General features: G+C 40.1%; 1 pseudogene; it reads right to left on the bottom strand.

The window, feature by feature from the left end:
* Positions 1–1,618: 1,618 nt before the first annotated feature.
* LOC128127567 (vacuolar protein sorting-associated protein 60.2-like) lies at positions 1,619–8,947 on the bottom strand (annotated as a pseudogene).
* Positions 8,948–16,591: the final 7,644 nt, after the last annotated feature.

Raw genomic sequence — 16,591 nt, forward strand, 5'->3', positions numbered from 1 at the left:
AGACGAACGTGTTGAAGCTGCTAAGATCTTTAAATACGGTGGGTTCGGTGATATTTTGGACACTCAAAATGTGGATAAACGATAAACCGGTTCTTTCACGCCGTCAACAAACATTCTATCGGGTTCGTAATTCCTTTCTAAATCTTGGGTTTTAATCTTTAAATCTCAATCTTCAATTCGGAATTACGAAATTGAAATTGTGCATATTCTTTTTATGCAGGGACATGACTACTTCAAAATTGACATAGATATACATCGATTCAGCTACATCTCACGAAAAGTACTTGATGCATTCCAGGGACGATTGAAACATGAGATTCTTGGCATTGGTTTAACGATTCAGGTAAATTGGGTTTCTGGTTTTTGAATATGGAATTGGATTTTGTGTTGTGATTCATAAGTTGAATATATGTATTTGATTGGATTCTCAATTTTTAGGCACAACATCCTGAAGAACTACCCGAGCAAGTTTTATGCTGTGTTAGGCTTAACAAGATCGACTTTTCTGATCATGGTCAAATCCCAAGAATTTTAATACCAAAGTAGGAAAGGTGCAGCCCTGATGGATATATTAGCAGAAATGCCAAAGTTCCCTGAACGTGAGGCATATTTAGTTTAGGGTTTTAATTGATCTATTGGTTTAATAGTTGACCACATCTTTGATAATTGATGTTGACTTTAATTATCTATTTGAAGTCCTCATTGATTAAGAAAGCAGAAGACGCTGAAGTTGATACGGCAGAGCTAAGCTGATACTGTAGAGCTAAGTCCTCATTAATACTCCACAACTTGGAATGGTTAAAATCCCCACCGTTGACCATAATTCTGTGAGTGTCTTGGAAAAGGACTATTATACCCTTTTTGCAAGTAGGAAGCTAATCATTTTGCAGATCTTATGTTATGGTGCCCTGGATTCTGCAGAACTAAGGGCAGAAATAGACAATCGTGAAGAAGTTGAAGTGGGACCAGATCCAGATGCAGTTCTTGCATTCACTGAACCTGTAAAAGACACACCTATAAAAAGACGAGGTCGCCCTCCTAAAACCCCTTTACCCAAAGATCAAGAACCTGTAAAAGATATTCCTATTCCTAGTATTTAAAACCAGAACCTCTACTTATTCCGCTAGGATCACGCATAACCTAGTAACGCAAAACCAAAAAAGGTTATCTTTTTTTTTTATGATTTTCCCAAAATACCCTTTAATTAATTAACTAATTAATGATGTTAAATTCGGAAGCTAACCTTGCAGAAAGGGATATTACCACAGATGATGCTTAAGCATGCTGCTCGACTAGGTAAAACTTTATTGAATCAATAGTGTTAAAAATCATATACCCAATTCTTTTTTTTTCATTTCTGATGTTAGATGTATGAGAAATAGAAGAGTTCACAGTTTTAGCAATTTGGGTATCTGAAATTCTTGAAGTTTGTTGCGATTTCAATCTAGATTCTTGTAATGAGGTCATCTGATTTATTCTTTCCTGTTTTTCTTCTCTTCTATCTGTTCTTGAAGTATTTAAATGCACTTCTTGTTTTTCATTTCTGATGTTAGATTGCATATGTGAAACATAAGAGTTCTTAATTTTAGCAATTTGGGTATCTGAAATTCTTGAAATTTGTTGTGATTTTACTCTAGATTCTTGTAATGAGGTCATCTGATTGATGGTTTCACTGGCACTGCATGTCCACTTGGAGCTAAAGTCATATTAAGTTCTTCATTTAGATCAGGCTCATTATCAGGTTGAGTATATGAAGGTACCCCTTCACCTTCAGTTTCTTGACCCATGTCTGCCTCCAAAGCATCAAGTTCTGAAACATTTCCATGAAGTGAAGATAACATTTTAAAAAAGAAAAATAATAATAATGAACTTGTGCTTACGACCCATGATATCATCTTCATCAATATCATCTGGAACACTAAACTTCTACCAAGAGATTCTTGTATCTCACTGCTTATATCCATCATGTCCATCATTTCATCTTGCAAATTCTAAACATAAAAACAAGATTAAATGGTCTGTAATTACAAAGTATCAAAAGAAAGAGATTCATAATATTATACTAACATCAATGTCTTGTATCTTCACAGTTTTCATCAATCCTTTCAGCTCTTTGTTTGATCCCATTTGTAGCAAATGCTTGATAATTGTGACACATACTGTTTGCTGAGCATCTTTAATACCTTATGAAGCGAATGCAACTTGATCCAGGTTGAATGTTTGATTGTACAACATATCACGTTGTCCTTCATACCTGCTCAAGTATAACTTACTTTCATTATCAACTCTACAGTAGATCCAGAAATTCGAGGAGGTTATCTTGCCTTCACTTCTCAGGTAGGTTTTTTAATTCATACCCATGTTCAAAATTCAAACATATGTGATCCTTTTTTATTAAACATTTAAAATGCTATAAAGTTTCTATGTTATTGTGTTGAAGGACTCGCCTGGTGTACTTCATTTGAAAAAATTATCAGATGCTGTCCTAACACATAATTTGGAAGTCTGTAGGTAAGAAAAACTCTTCATTTCCTTCTTTCTTATTATTCAGATTTTACAGTGTATGATTCTATGATTTGGACTGCAATGAAAAAGTTTAGATACGGAGATGCTCAAATCTCTGCCACCAGATTCACCTGAGCAACAGGAGTACATCACAGCCATCCAAAATGAGGATGGATATAACTGGGGGTAATTCTAATTCATGCTCTTTAATTCTTGATTCTAAAATTTGATTTGTTCTAAAAATTGAAAATTTACTCTCTTTTTTTTTCAATAAGAATTTATAATCCTGTGTTATGGGGAGTCCCTAAAGGAAGCTATTCAACTAACCCTAATGGTTCATGTCGTATAATAGAGCCTCGCCTTATTGTTCATATTAACTTTTGTTTTCAATAAAAAATTAAATCAAACATGGTTCTGTAACTTTTGTTCATATTAACTTTCTTTTTAACTATGATTACAACATGGATACACTATGTGGTCCTGATGGTGAACTTCCAGAGAAGTTAAGGAATTTAGAGCCACGCCTTATTGAGCACATTAGTAATGAGCCTCGTCTTATTCAGAAGCCTTATGCTATAATTATTTTACAAGAGCAATGGCCATTTATGTAATTTTATCAGTGCCTAAATCTTGTATCAAAATGCAGATTGTACAATTGACAACATCCGGAAAATTTGAGGAAGCTTTGGCATTGCTTAAGCTACTTGCACCAGAAGATTCAAACCTTTGAGCCTCAAAGTAGCAGTCAATTCATATCAGGTAATATTTGTGGACCTGAGAAGTTTTTTTGGATATGAGTGGTAAAGTTTACTTATCAAGAGCTTCATCTGGTATGTCAGATGACATGGACACTTCTTCACCTTCTCATACAGTGAAGAGGTTATATCAGATGCTGTTGGACACACCCATGAAAGCAATCGATCCAAAAGATCAAACAAGGTAACAGTTTAACATTATTTAGAGTGAAGAGTATTAAAAATTTTGATATTTTTTTTTAATTTTCAGGGGAGAGTCAACATGCCCCTTGACTCAGGTGCTGGAGAGATGGCATTAATATTAGAGAGATGGGATCTCTGGGAATCTTCAAAAGGAAATGGTATGTTACTCTTTGATAATGTCAACATCATTCATCAATTATGTTGTGGGGTGAGTAGACTGCATATAATGATGTTCGAACTTTTATAAAGATTCCTAAATCATATTTGAAGTTTCTTTTGTTTACTCTTCATGAAGGGGGTTCTAGAAGCAATTCGTATAAGCTGTACAGGGTACCCTACCAACAAGGCTTTTGTTGATTTTGTTAAGCAATTTGGTCTTCTAGTTCCCGAAGTTTTAAGATCAAAGTAAGTAAAATTGATTAAATCCTAATGGATTTGTTTACTTATCACTTGCTAAGCAATTTGATCTATATATTTCTTGCAGTTCAATCGTCACCAATGATCCAAGTCGACCTCGATCTAGATTAAGGTCACCGTGGGTTGTTAGTTTTATAGGAATGCATAACCCATGTTAGCAATGTCTTATTTTTGTTTAACATTTGAATGATCGTTTGTATGACATATTATAATTTATGCAATTTATTATTTTTTTTTTGTATGAGATTTTATTTTATATTATGAGACATTAAATGTGTCATGTAATTTGAAAATTAGTAAATTTATGTAAATCTATAAATAATTTTAAAAAAAAAAAAAAAAAAGTTACGATACGCAAAAATGTGTGTCATCTTCATTTATGACATGGCCTTTCTTGACAGCGGCTTTAATGATACGCATTGCGTGTCATAAATGCGCATCGTAAATGCGCGTCGTCTCTAGACGACGCGCAAAAGTGTGTCGTCTCTCGTTATTACAGGGCCTTCCTTGACGCGCATTTGCGCGTCGTTTGAGCGTTTTACGACGCGCAATGAGCGTCGTAAAATGCTGTTTTTCTAGTAGTGAACTTTTGAATATTTGTTTTTGGTTGTTGAGGAATGTTTCTTAATAGAAAATCGTATATGTCAAGAAGTTAGTGGAAGTCTTATTAATGTTGAAAATTTTCAGGAGTCAATCAAGAATAAACTTTTTAGTTATCACTAGCACACGACCTGAGGTTGATAACCTATCGTGTTAAGTTGATAAATTATTGTTTCTGTGCATCTTCCAGTTGAATTGGAAATGCTTATGAGTGTTATGGTTCTCATTTGACTACAAAAGGCAAAGCACGTCGGTCAGTGATAATACATTGATCAATATGGAAGTGAGCTGCTCAAACTGTTGGATTAGGTGTCTAAGTTCATAACTATTTATGGTATGTACTTGACCCGGTTGGCATGGTCCATTTCGGTTGCATGGCATCATGACACTTGGATAGACAAAATGAGAAAAGGACACTTATGGTTTATTAATATATTATAAGTTCAAATATATTAATAATATTATTTAATTAGTATTGATCAAGAATTAATTTGGTGATCAAAAAGAGACTAATTAAATATATGGGGTTGATTGTGTAAATCATCCATTCTAATATAGTGGGCTAATGATCCATGGTTTATTGGATTGGGCTAAATCCATAGGGTGCTCCATGGAGGCTAAAACCCATGCATCATGGAGGAAATGAAAAGCCATGTAAATTAGGGTTTACATGGTGTAATCCTACTTGTGACACACTATATAAAGACCCCATGGACTACCAAAATCGGCACTAAGTGAAGAACAAGAGGGCTAGCCAATTTTGAGTGTTTGTGTACTTCTCTCAAAGTTATTCCAAGAGTTGTGGTGTTGTGTGAAACACTTGAGGCATCACATTTGGGGTGCTAGGCTCACAAAGTTCTTAAGGAATCCAAGCAACAAGAAAGGTAAGTTCTTCTACTAGTATTTATGTTTCAAACTCCCCATGCTAGTTAGGTTAAGAACCTTGGAAAAATCAAATTTGCATGTATCTTAGTAAAACATAGATCCAAGGTTTATAGGGTTGCATGTACACTTTAGGAGTGTTAGAATGCTCAAAACCCTTCAGTGGTATCATATCCTATTCTTATTTTCTTGATACTTGATGCAAATTGTTGAAGAAAGTCGAAATTTCTGCATTCTGCAGAGTGAACTCGCCGAGTCCATGCATATATTGATCCTACTCGTCGAGTAGGTTCATGCACTCGATGAGTAGGAGGCCTAGAGTGCAGTTTTTCGAGTTTTGCTGCTGGAAATGGACTAAAATCATTACCCTAAACTGTTTTGGACTTATAAAACCTGTTTTTGATGTGGTAATGATTAAGCTAATCCATTTACAATGGTTATTATCAAAGTTTCAAGTTTTATATGTGTTTATATGATTCTTGAAATTATTGATATGAATGTTCATACACTTATGAGTTTCGTAGATCATAAGAATTATTTGCAAAATTGTTTGTTAGTTTAATTCTTGATCTAAATGTTTTCAATAGAATCCATAATTTGTCGTCAAGTTTTTTATTACCAAAAGTCTTTCTTTTAAAGTCCATTAAAGAACACATAGGTTACATAAAATGAAGAGTCTTCATTTTAATAAACTGTTAACTCATAAGTTATGAAGTTGAAAAGTTTTGAATTGTTATAAAAATTTCCCTCAAGTTTTGGAACATGTAAAGTCACTTTAGAAAACTTTAGTTCCAACCCCTAGAATTTTAAAAGTTAAAATTCAACCCTTATACTTTATAATATAATAAGTTAATTATATATATATATATATATATATATATATATATATATATATATATATATGTATGTATGTATGTATGTATAAGAACAAGTCGTTTTACCATTAGTAGGCCTCATTCATGAAGCCGGTCTATAAGGGGGGGTATAAGGTTGTTGCCTATAAAATGGCAGCTTAATGGGTGTCCACTCTCACCCACCGCTTCCTTGACTGGTGGAGGGTCATTAGCCAAACGGGTAGGACAATGGCTTTAATTCTCATTACAAGTATAATGATTATAAAGTAACTAAATGCTTTATAAATTTCCAATCTTAGTTACTTTAGGAAAATGTGAATTTGGTGCTAACCCATGAAATTACACTTTGAACCTTGCTTAAGTCGTTAGTGGAGCGTGTGTGGTTAACCGACACATTAACTTGGATTTAAAAAGGTTGGAAAAGGGTGGTTTAAGGTTTATCATAGATCGGTGGAGCGCGTATGGTTAACCAACACATCGATTAGTTGATAAACATTAAGAGTACCAAGTAAATTTACATGGTTATTCACACATTGTTTTGTGATCCTCGACATCCCAGTCACAAAACTTGAAGGACACAATCGAGATTGAAACACGCCATTGAAAAGTTCAATGAATCTCAAAAGAATCTAGGAGTTTCAAAAACCAATTAAAACCTAATAATATATTTCGTTTTTCATGGTGGAAATTAGTGAATCATCATTCACATACCTTCAAATACCTTATAGCTTGGATTATGACATCCCTCTTCTAAGTTATAAAATATTGTGTTGGGTCCTAACCTTAATATTATATTTGGGTGTCTTATTAAGGACTATTTTAATATCTAATCTAAACTTGTCTTTCTTCCTTTTCAAATGTCTTCCAACAATGCTGCTTCTGGCTCAAACCCTACCGACTCCTTCTCTCTCATGAACCTTTGTGGGAGAGTCATCTTTGATTAATGATTGGATTAGGAACATAAGGATGGTCACTCGCTATGAGGACAAGGAATATGTCCTCGACAAGGAGCCGAAGGAACTTGATGAGTCTTCTGCTACTCCAGAGGAGATCGCTGACTTTAGGACTCATGAGAGAGATGCCACTAAAGTGGCATGTATCATGCTGACCACGATGACAGCCGAGCTCCAAAAGTCCTATGAGGAATTTTATCCTTTTAAGATGCACCAGGATCTGATGGAAAGATACCATCAGAGTGCTCGTCAAGAGTAATATGAAATAATCTTCTCCATGATAACAACCCGAATGAAGGATGGTGAACCCATCACGGGCCACATGCAGAAAATGCAAAGGTTTATGGACTGCCTGATGAAGTTGAATGTGAACTTCCCTTGAGGAGTTGGGAATTGACATCATATTGCACTCCTTACCTTCTTGTTATGATCAATTCTGAATGACCTATCATATGAATAAGGAGGAGGTCACACTCAGCAAAATTCAAGGACTTCTGAAGACCACCGAAAGTGGTTTTAAAGGTAAATCGGTTGTTACTACTTCTACTCCTACCACCGCCCCTGTTCTGGCTATCGGGTAAGGTAAAGGGAAGAAGAGGAAGAGCCCTTCGAAGGGCACCAAGGGAAAGTCTCTTGATGGCTCCTCTTCAAGTAAACCCAAAAGTGGTTCTGTCACTCCTTCTGCTAACCTTAAAGAGGTTGAATGCTTCCATTGCCATGAAAAGGCGCACTGGAAGCGAAACTACCCAAAGTACTTGCAATATGTTGAGGATGGGAAAGTGAAACCCAACCATACAAGTATTTACACTATATTGTCTAATAACTCACCATATTCTAATTCTTGGGTCCTTGATACAGGTTGTGGTATTCACATATGTTCTGATTTGCAGGGACTAAGAAGAAGTGAGAATATGGAGCATGGGAAGATAAACTTGATCATAGGGAATAGGAAAGTTACACCTGTCACCAAGATTGGAGTTTATTCTTTGTTGCTAATTAGTGGGTTAGTGTTAGATTTGAATAAATGTTGTTACTCGTCTAAAATGGCGAGAAATATTATTTCCTTTCACGGTTTGTACAAACAAGGATTTACTTTTTCATTTGATAACGAATTTGGTGGTATTAATGCTTTTTATGATAATGTTCTTTATTTTAAAGCATTACCTTTTGATGGTGTATATGAAACTGTGCCGGTTGTAGATAACCTAGGATATAATGTGTTGTGTATTGATTCTTCCACTAGTTTGGATAAAGCATCATTATGGCATTGTCGTCTTGGACATGTTAGCAAGAAACGCATAGGCCAACTCCAAAAGGATGGAGTCTTGGAGTCACTTGAGTTAAAGTCAGATGATAGTTGTGAATCTTGTTTACTTGGAAAAATAACAAAGTCACCCTTCACTGGTACCTGTGCTAGGGGTGAAGGTTTTTTGGATATCATTTACACAAATGTGTGTTAACCCTTCAAAACCGCCACAAGGGATGCTAACCGCTCCTATGTGACTTTTGATGATGATTACAGTAGATATGGTCATGTCTACTTAATCAAGCATAACTCAGTAACCTTTGAAAATTTCAAAGAGTTTAAACAGGAAGTGGAGATTCAACTGGGCAGGAACATTAAGATGCTTCGATCCGATCGAGGTGGTGAGTATCTTAGTACAGAGTTCCTTGACTATCTTAAGGAAGGTGGGACTGTCTCTCAATTGACACCTCCCAGAACACCACAACTTAATGGTGTGGCTGAGAGGCGTAATCGAACCTTGTTGGACATGGTTCGTTCCATGATGAGTCGAGCTTTGCTACCAATCTCATTTTGGGGTACGCCTTAAAGACAACCGCCCATATTCTTAATCTAGTTCACGAGATGTGGCCTGGGAAAGTTCCCAATTGGACCACATCAAGATTTGGGGCTGCGAGGCTTTCGTGAGGTGCGAGACTTACGATAAGCTCGAACCTCGGAGTGAGTGGTGTATTTTCATCAGCTACCCGCATAAATCCTTTGGTTAACTCTTTTAGAGACCCAGTGATAATGTGGTCTTTGTGGCAAGGAGAGGACTCTTTTGTGAGAGAGAGTTCATAAGCCAAGGAGACATTAGGAGGCAAATTGACCCTGAAGAAATTCAAGAGTCAAGTGACGAAGGAACCTCAAACCCTAGCAATCAACCTAAGGAGGAAACTCCTGTTGATCCAACTGACAGTCTGTACCTCTGAGGCGCTCCATGCGAGTTAGGAATACACTTGAGCATTACTATGGTTTCCATATTACTGCGGAAGGTGATACACTTATTAGTGATAATACACTTCTATGTTTGGATGAACCTAACAGCTACACGGACGCCATGGCATGCCACGAGTCTGCTAAATGGAAATAGGCAATAGACCGCAAGATACAGTCCATGTATGACAATCAAGTTTGGAACTTGGTTGACAATGTACCAAGTCGTAAGACAGTCGATTTCCCCCCTTGTTTGCTTATTCCGATGATATTTCAATTGCAGGGACTCTAGGGCTTAGATCTGAAACCTAAAGGTGTCTAGAAGGATAAATTTTCCAACTTTATCGTCTAGAACCATTCTGAATGCTATAAAGCCCTTAGAAAAGGTTGGAAAGCTCAAAAGCTTAGCCATATGGTTCAAGACTCTAGGGATCTTGAATCCCTCCTTTCCATAAGAGTTTCTATTCCTCAAAATGTTCAAATATGGAGGCTTTATGGACATGTATGTCCAATGCATGTCTTGAAGTCAAAATGGCCAAAAAGGGAAAATATACTCTAAAATCCATGTATGGCATCCTTGCTTGACCAAAAGCTAGATCTAGCTCACCATGGGACCATTTTGCCCTGGAGATTCATAAAGTTGCAAACTTTATGAACCCCAAGCATGCAATCGACAAGAATGATGGGAAATGAAGAGTAAACTCAAGATATAGTCATATTCTAAGATAAAAATCTAATCTTGAATGCTTAAAATAGTCCACAAGATGGTCAAGCTCAAGAGTAAGGGCTTTGTTTGCTGGATCTCCTCCTTCTTCTCACTATTCTCTTCTTCTTAAGCTCCAAAAGTCACTCTAGCTCACAATATGAGAGAAAATGGAGATTAGGGTTTAGCACTGACGTTCTTAGGGTTTATAGGCTGATGGAAGGCCAACCTCAAGGTCTTTAAGGAGATTATATAGGATGCAAACCCTAAAATTTAGGATTTTCCTTCACAACGCCTACTCGTCGAGTTGGGCCTTCCAACTCGTCGACTAGGTCCTAAATCCCGCATCCTAGTATGATCTCTACTCGACGAGTTAGAGCTCCCCAACTCATTGAGTTCTAGTCTAGAACCCTAAAATTCAGAAAAAGATTAGATACCTGAAATGAGCGTTACGAGACGAGTGCCCATCTCATCATGAAACCGTTTCCAAAATCTGGAAGTGAAGCGAACATCTAGGTCTGACACAACCAAAACTGACACTCTGTGACGTGCCACCACCTCACGTACATAGATCTCGGCTAGCTTCTCAGCCGATATACTCTCCGGGATCAGGATGAAATGCACACTCTTGGTCAACCGATTCACGATGACCCAAATCGAATTCACTCCACGTGCTGTCTTGGGAAGTTTTGTGATGAAACCATGGTGATGTCTTCCTATTTCCACATGGGAATATTCAACAGCTGCATCTTTCCGTGAGGTCGCTGGTGCTCGGCCTTGACTTTCCTGCAAGTCAAGAACCGCTCCACATACCATGCTATATCCCTCTTCATGCAGGGCAACCAATAATCAGGGCAAAGATCCCGATACATATTTATCGCCCCGGGATGGATGGAGAACCTAAATATGTGGGCCTCCTCCATTAGCACCTGGCGTAAACTGCCCCAGTAAGGAACCCAGACCCTACGATGTGGGGTCAACAATCCACGACTATCGTACTCGAAGGAAGCCACTTGACTTGTAATCCGCTCACACTTCCAACGCTCTTCCTTCATACCCTCGACCTGAGCCTCCCGAATCCATTCCAGCAACAGAGTAATCACTTTCATCCTCAAGCATATATCCCTAATCAGATTCGTGACCGCCTTGCGGATGAGAGCATCGGCCACCACATTGGCCTTCCCTGGGTGATTAAGTATCTCACAGTCATAATCCTTCACCACATCCAACAAACGACGCTGCCTCTTGTTCAGATTTAACTGGTCCATCAGATACCTCAAGCTCTTGTGGTCCATGTAAATGGTACAACGAGCCTCATAGAGGTAATGTCGCCAAATCTTGAGGGAGAAAACAACGGTCCCCAACTCCAGATCATGCGTCAGATAATTTGCTTCATGAGGATTTAGCTGCCTCGAAGAGTACGCAATCACACGACCCCGCTGCATCAGAATTGCACCTATACCTATGATCCAAGTGTCATAGTAAACCATGAAATCATCGATACCCTTCGGAAAGTTCAGAATCGGCACCTCGCACAACGGCTGTCTGAGAGTCTCGAAGGGTGACTATTGCTCATGCCCCAAACAGAATGTCACCGACTTCTTGGTTAGTTGGGTCAATCGAACAACAATCTTGGAGAAATCTTGGATGAATCTCCGATAATAACCCGCCAAACCAAGAAAACTCCGAATCTCATATGGAAACCTCAGAACCTCCCACTACATCACGACTTCTACCTTGGCCGGATCGACCAGAATACCCTTCTGGTTGACAAGGTGCCCTAGAAACTACACCTTGCGCAACTAGAACTCGCACTTTGAGAAATTTGCAAAAAGTCTCTCCCTCCTAAATGTCTCCAGCACCTCTCTCAGGTGCTCCTCATGCTGCTCCTGAGTCATGGAATAAGCCAATATATCATCGATGACGACTATTATAGACTGGTCTAGTATCGATCTGCACACGCGGTTCATGAGATCCATGAACACGACATGAGCATTGGTGAGCCCAAATGGCATCAACACGAACTCGTAATTACCATAACGAGTTTGAAAGGCTGTCTTCAGCACATCGTCGTCCCTGGCTCGGATTTGGTGATAAACCGATCGCAGATCAATCTTGGAGAACCAAGATGCACCCTGAAGCTGGTCAAATAGGTCGTCAATCCTTGGGAGGGGATAACGGTTCTTCATCGTTACCTTTTTCAACTCCTGGTAATCTAAACACATCTGATGCAATCTGTCCTTCTTCTTCACAAACATAATCGGGGCTCCCCATGGCGAACTGCTCGGCCTGATAAATCCCTTGTCTAACAGCTCCTGCAGCTACATAGAAAACTCTTGCATCTCTGGAGGAGGAAACCGATACGGTGCCCTGGCTATCGGAGCCGCACCCGGAACGATGTCAAACCTGAACTCTACTTGCCTCTGGGGAGGTACCCCAGGAAAATCCCCTAGGAACACATCCGGATACTCCCGTACAGTTGGTACATCATGCACGGTCACCTTACCTTATCTCGGGTATCCATAACATAAGCTGTGCAACCCTGATAAAGATAGCGCCTAGCCCTCGCTGCTGAACATAAAGTCGCCCCACACTGCGGTCTATCTCCCTAAATCACCAACCCTCCCCAACTTGGGGTCCAAACCTGCACTATCTGCCACTCGCATTTGATCACTGCCCCATTGGGGCTCAACCAGTCCATGCCCACGATAACCTTATTCCCCCGCAGGGGAATAGGGACCAATTTTATGGAGTACTGCTCATCGAACAGCTGCAACGTACATCCCCGGTGAACCATCGCAACCCTAATAGCCCTATCATCCGCAATCTCTACATTAAGATGACAGTCCAGCTCCCCTGGAGCTCCACCAAATCACTTTCTAAGCGCGAGCGATACGAAGGACGGGTAGCCCTCGAATCAAATAATACCATGGCAGATATACCGTTCATAAGGAACGATCTCGTCACCACATCGGGAGCTGTACGCGCCTCATCTGCTGTTAGATGAAAGGCCCAGCTCTTTGCCAATGGCATGTCGGCCCGGCCCTGGCAGTCGTCTGTAATCCTCAAGGTCGCAAGAGCAGGTGTGGACACTTGTCCCACTGTAGCCAAAATCAAACATTGGGCCCTTTTGTGGCCCCTCTGATTGCACTGAAAGCAAATCAAATGAGATACCGAGGTGATGGTTGTGGTAGCAGTACAATCCCTAGTGACATGACCAGTCTGACCAAACTTGAAGCATCCAAAACCACCCACCCTGCACGCTCCCTCACGCATCCTATCACACTTGCTACATCGGCCTCGCCCTTGCTGGCCCTTCCCTTGGGAATCCACCTTGGGCCTCTTGCCCGAACCCTCAACACTAGACGCTGCATCTGGCTTCCCCTTCCTCTCCATCTCTAAATCAATCTCCCTATCCTGAGCCATCACTATCATGTCCTCCAGCATCTTGCAGCTGGATCAGTTCACAAACTGGTGAATGTCGTTCCTCAGCATCTCATGGTACCGGGCCTTTTTCATCTCCTCGTCTGCCACATACTGCGGAATGAGAAGGGCCCTCTTCCTAAACATGACGGTGATCTCCGTCACCATCTCAGTCATCTGCTGGAGATCCTCTGCACAAGCTGTTGCACCTCAATCACAGGTGCAAACTCACCCCTGAACCTAGTCATGAAATCACTCCAGGTCACAATATCAAAGGCCTCATCACCAACTGCATGCCTAATCTCCTCCCACCAATAACGTGCCCTGCCCTTCAGGATACATGAAGCAAGTCAAACCTTGTCCCCCTCGGGACAATGAATAGTACGGAAGGTGTTGGCGACATCGGCCAACCACCTACTGCTATCAATGGGATCCCTAGCCCCCTGATAGTCTGGAGCTCCGCAGGCTCAGAACTCTCGGAATGTCAACGTGCACGCCCCTATCATGGTTGCCATCTCAGTATGAAATGCACCCAGCCTCTAATCAAGAATTTCCAAATTGTCCTCCTTGACTGTACCGGAGATCACAGGGGTTTGGTAAATGATATTGCGCGTGAGCTCAGATTAAATGAACTCTCTCATCTGGTCGTGAAGCTGCTCACCTCCAGAGCCCAAGCCTTATCCCTCACCGGCACTAGAACTGCGAACTGGTCTACCACGTAGCGTTACTATACTGAAAATACACCATAAAAATTGTCAAAGTACTCGTCATATATCGAGGGATCGCACACACTACAAGTTCCTTAGTTTTATATCAGCTCTCCTTGACTTAAGTACGAATCCTCCGCTTTCAGTAGTACCACTACCTTCCACATCTATTTGTACTTTCCTCAAGGATTTCCTTGACTTCACAAAGTCCCTTTCTCTACTACTTCTCTCTACACTAGTCTCATCCTAGGCTTACCCTAGGGAAATCTCCAACCCACTCTCTGCCATCAGCTGCATAAGAAGTCCCTGCTAGCTCCGCCCTAACTAGCTCGCGGATACCATTACATATTACTAAGACCAAATCATTCTTGGAATGAGAGGTCCTACCCTACAACGGTTGGACTCAAACAAGAACTGTGCAATAGGGTTAAACCTAACCTTCTGAAATTATTTAGTCCTCGTAATATGTAACTTAGTGTATTCATGTACTAGTTAGTTAAAGATAACTAGAACTCCTAAAAGCACAAAGCAAGCAACATTCAAGCATTGAGTAACCAAGGCAGGCATATCCTAATCAGGCCATCATATCACTGACTAATCAGTACTAGCATGCAGTTCAATAAGTTCATACAGTAGGCATACAAGGCATCCTTCCTAGATCCTTAGCCCTAATCTGTCATGCACTTCACATATTTATAATTCATATCACAACATAACATGTATGGGTAATTTGGGAGAACTTACTTGAGCTCTGCTGACTGCATGCACCACACCCTTTTCACTTTTAAAATCCTTATTATAAAGATAGTTTTTTTATAAAAAAATTTCATACCAAGTCCTCAGTTTGAGTTCAGACACACCCAAGAGTGTACCTGGATCCCTCAAACCAAGGCTCTGATACCAACTTGTAACATACACAAAATATGGTGCCAAAAATTTCATTTTTAATTATTAAATAAAATTGTAGTTATCAAAACATCCTGTCAAAACATAAGTCAAGCATCCAAAACAATACAATCAGAGTAAACATCATAGCCTAAACATCATGGTGTGTGCAATGCAGTCATCCCGAGCTCTTCCCTTTGCTACCAGAAGTACCTGAAACCAAAACTGAAAACCGTAAGCACGAAGCTTAGTGAATTTCCCCCAAACTACCACATACCAGACATATCATGAAAATAGGAGATACGGACCCCGCCCACACTCAAGGAGTTACCGGGCCCACCCACACTCAAGGAGTTACCGGGCCCACCCACACTTTGATAACGACCCCCGCCCTATGAGATACGGGCCCCACCCACACTTGGATAATGGCCCCCATCCTATGAGGTACGGGCCCCGTCCACACTCGGTGAGATATGGGCCCTGCCCACACTCAGCTAACTAAGAGATATAGGCCTTGCCTACACTCAACTAATAGTGAGATACGGACCCCACCCACACTCAACTAACTAAGAAACACATGCAAGTATCACACAGAAAAGAAGTATAACCAAACCTAACAATCCATTTCATATCCATACTCAAGTAATGCTAAGATACGGTCCCTTCCTACACTTAGCTACTAATCAAGCATATACAATATACACGGGCCGACAATGGTGCCTTCGAACCATTCAATCCAGGAGGGAACTCACCTCAAGTGTCGGGTGAATAGATGAAATGTCTCTGCTCCGCGACCGGATCTAGTCAAACCCCTGAACAGAACACCCCTTGATACCATTTCATACCCATAAACCCATAAGGGTCAATTTTTTTTAATGTCTGAGTCAAGGTCAAACTCAACATCAAAGTCAAAGTCAAATTCATCGCTCGGATTTGACTCAACTTGTCGAGTTATCCTTCAACCCACCGATTTTCCATAAACCTTAGGATTGTGATATTTCGAATCAACTCGTCGAGTTCTTCCTTTTCAACAGAATTGGGAAAAATCGATCCAGCTCACCGATTTCACCTATGAATTCGCTGAGTTCTTTAGGAAACACACCTCTTAGTCCATTAAGTCACCATTTATTAAACTACAAGGTCCAACACTCAGATCTGGTCTAAAATATCGACTAGAAGGGTAAAGTTTCCAACTTTACCCTTAAGTACCATCTTCTTGGATAAAGAACCCAAACCCGAAGCTCAAAAGGTTAAGACTTAACCAATAAGCACTTATTCACCAAAATGAAGCCCCTCAATGCAGATCTGAACCTAAGAGGTTGCAAGCACACGTAAAGTTTCCAACTTTACTCTCAAATATGCTTGGAGGGGACTCAAATGTACAAAAGGAGCCATAAAATGCACTTAATGCATGCATGGAGTCCCTAAGGTCATAAAGTTGGTACCTTTATGCCAAAAGCGCCTAAGAAGACAATGTATCTGGAATGATAGCTTTAGGGACGGACT

The sequence above is a fragment of the Lactuca sativa genome, chromosome 1 (assembly GCF_002870075.4).
Source record: "Lactuca sativa cultivar Salinas chromosome 1, Lsat_Salinas_v11, whole genome shotgun sequence".
NCBI classification, from domain to species: Eukaryota; Viridiplantae; Streptophyta; class Magnoliopsida; order Asterales; family Asteraceae; genus Lactuca; species Lactuca sativa.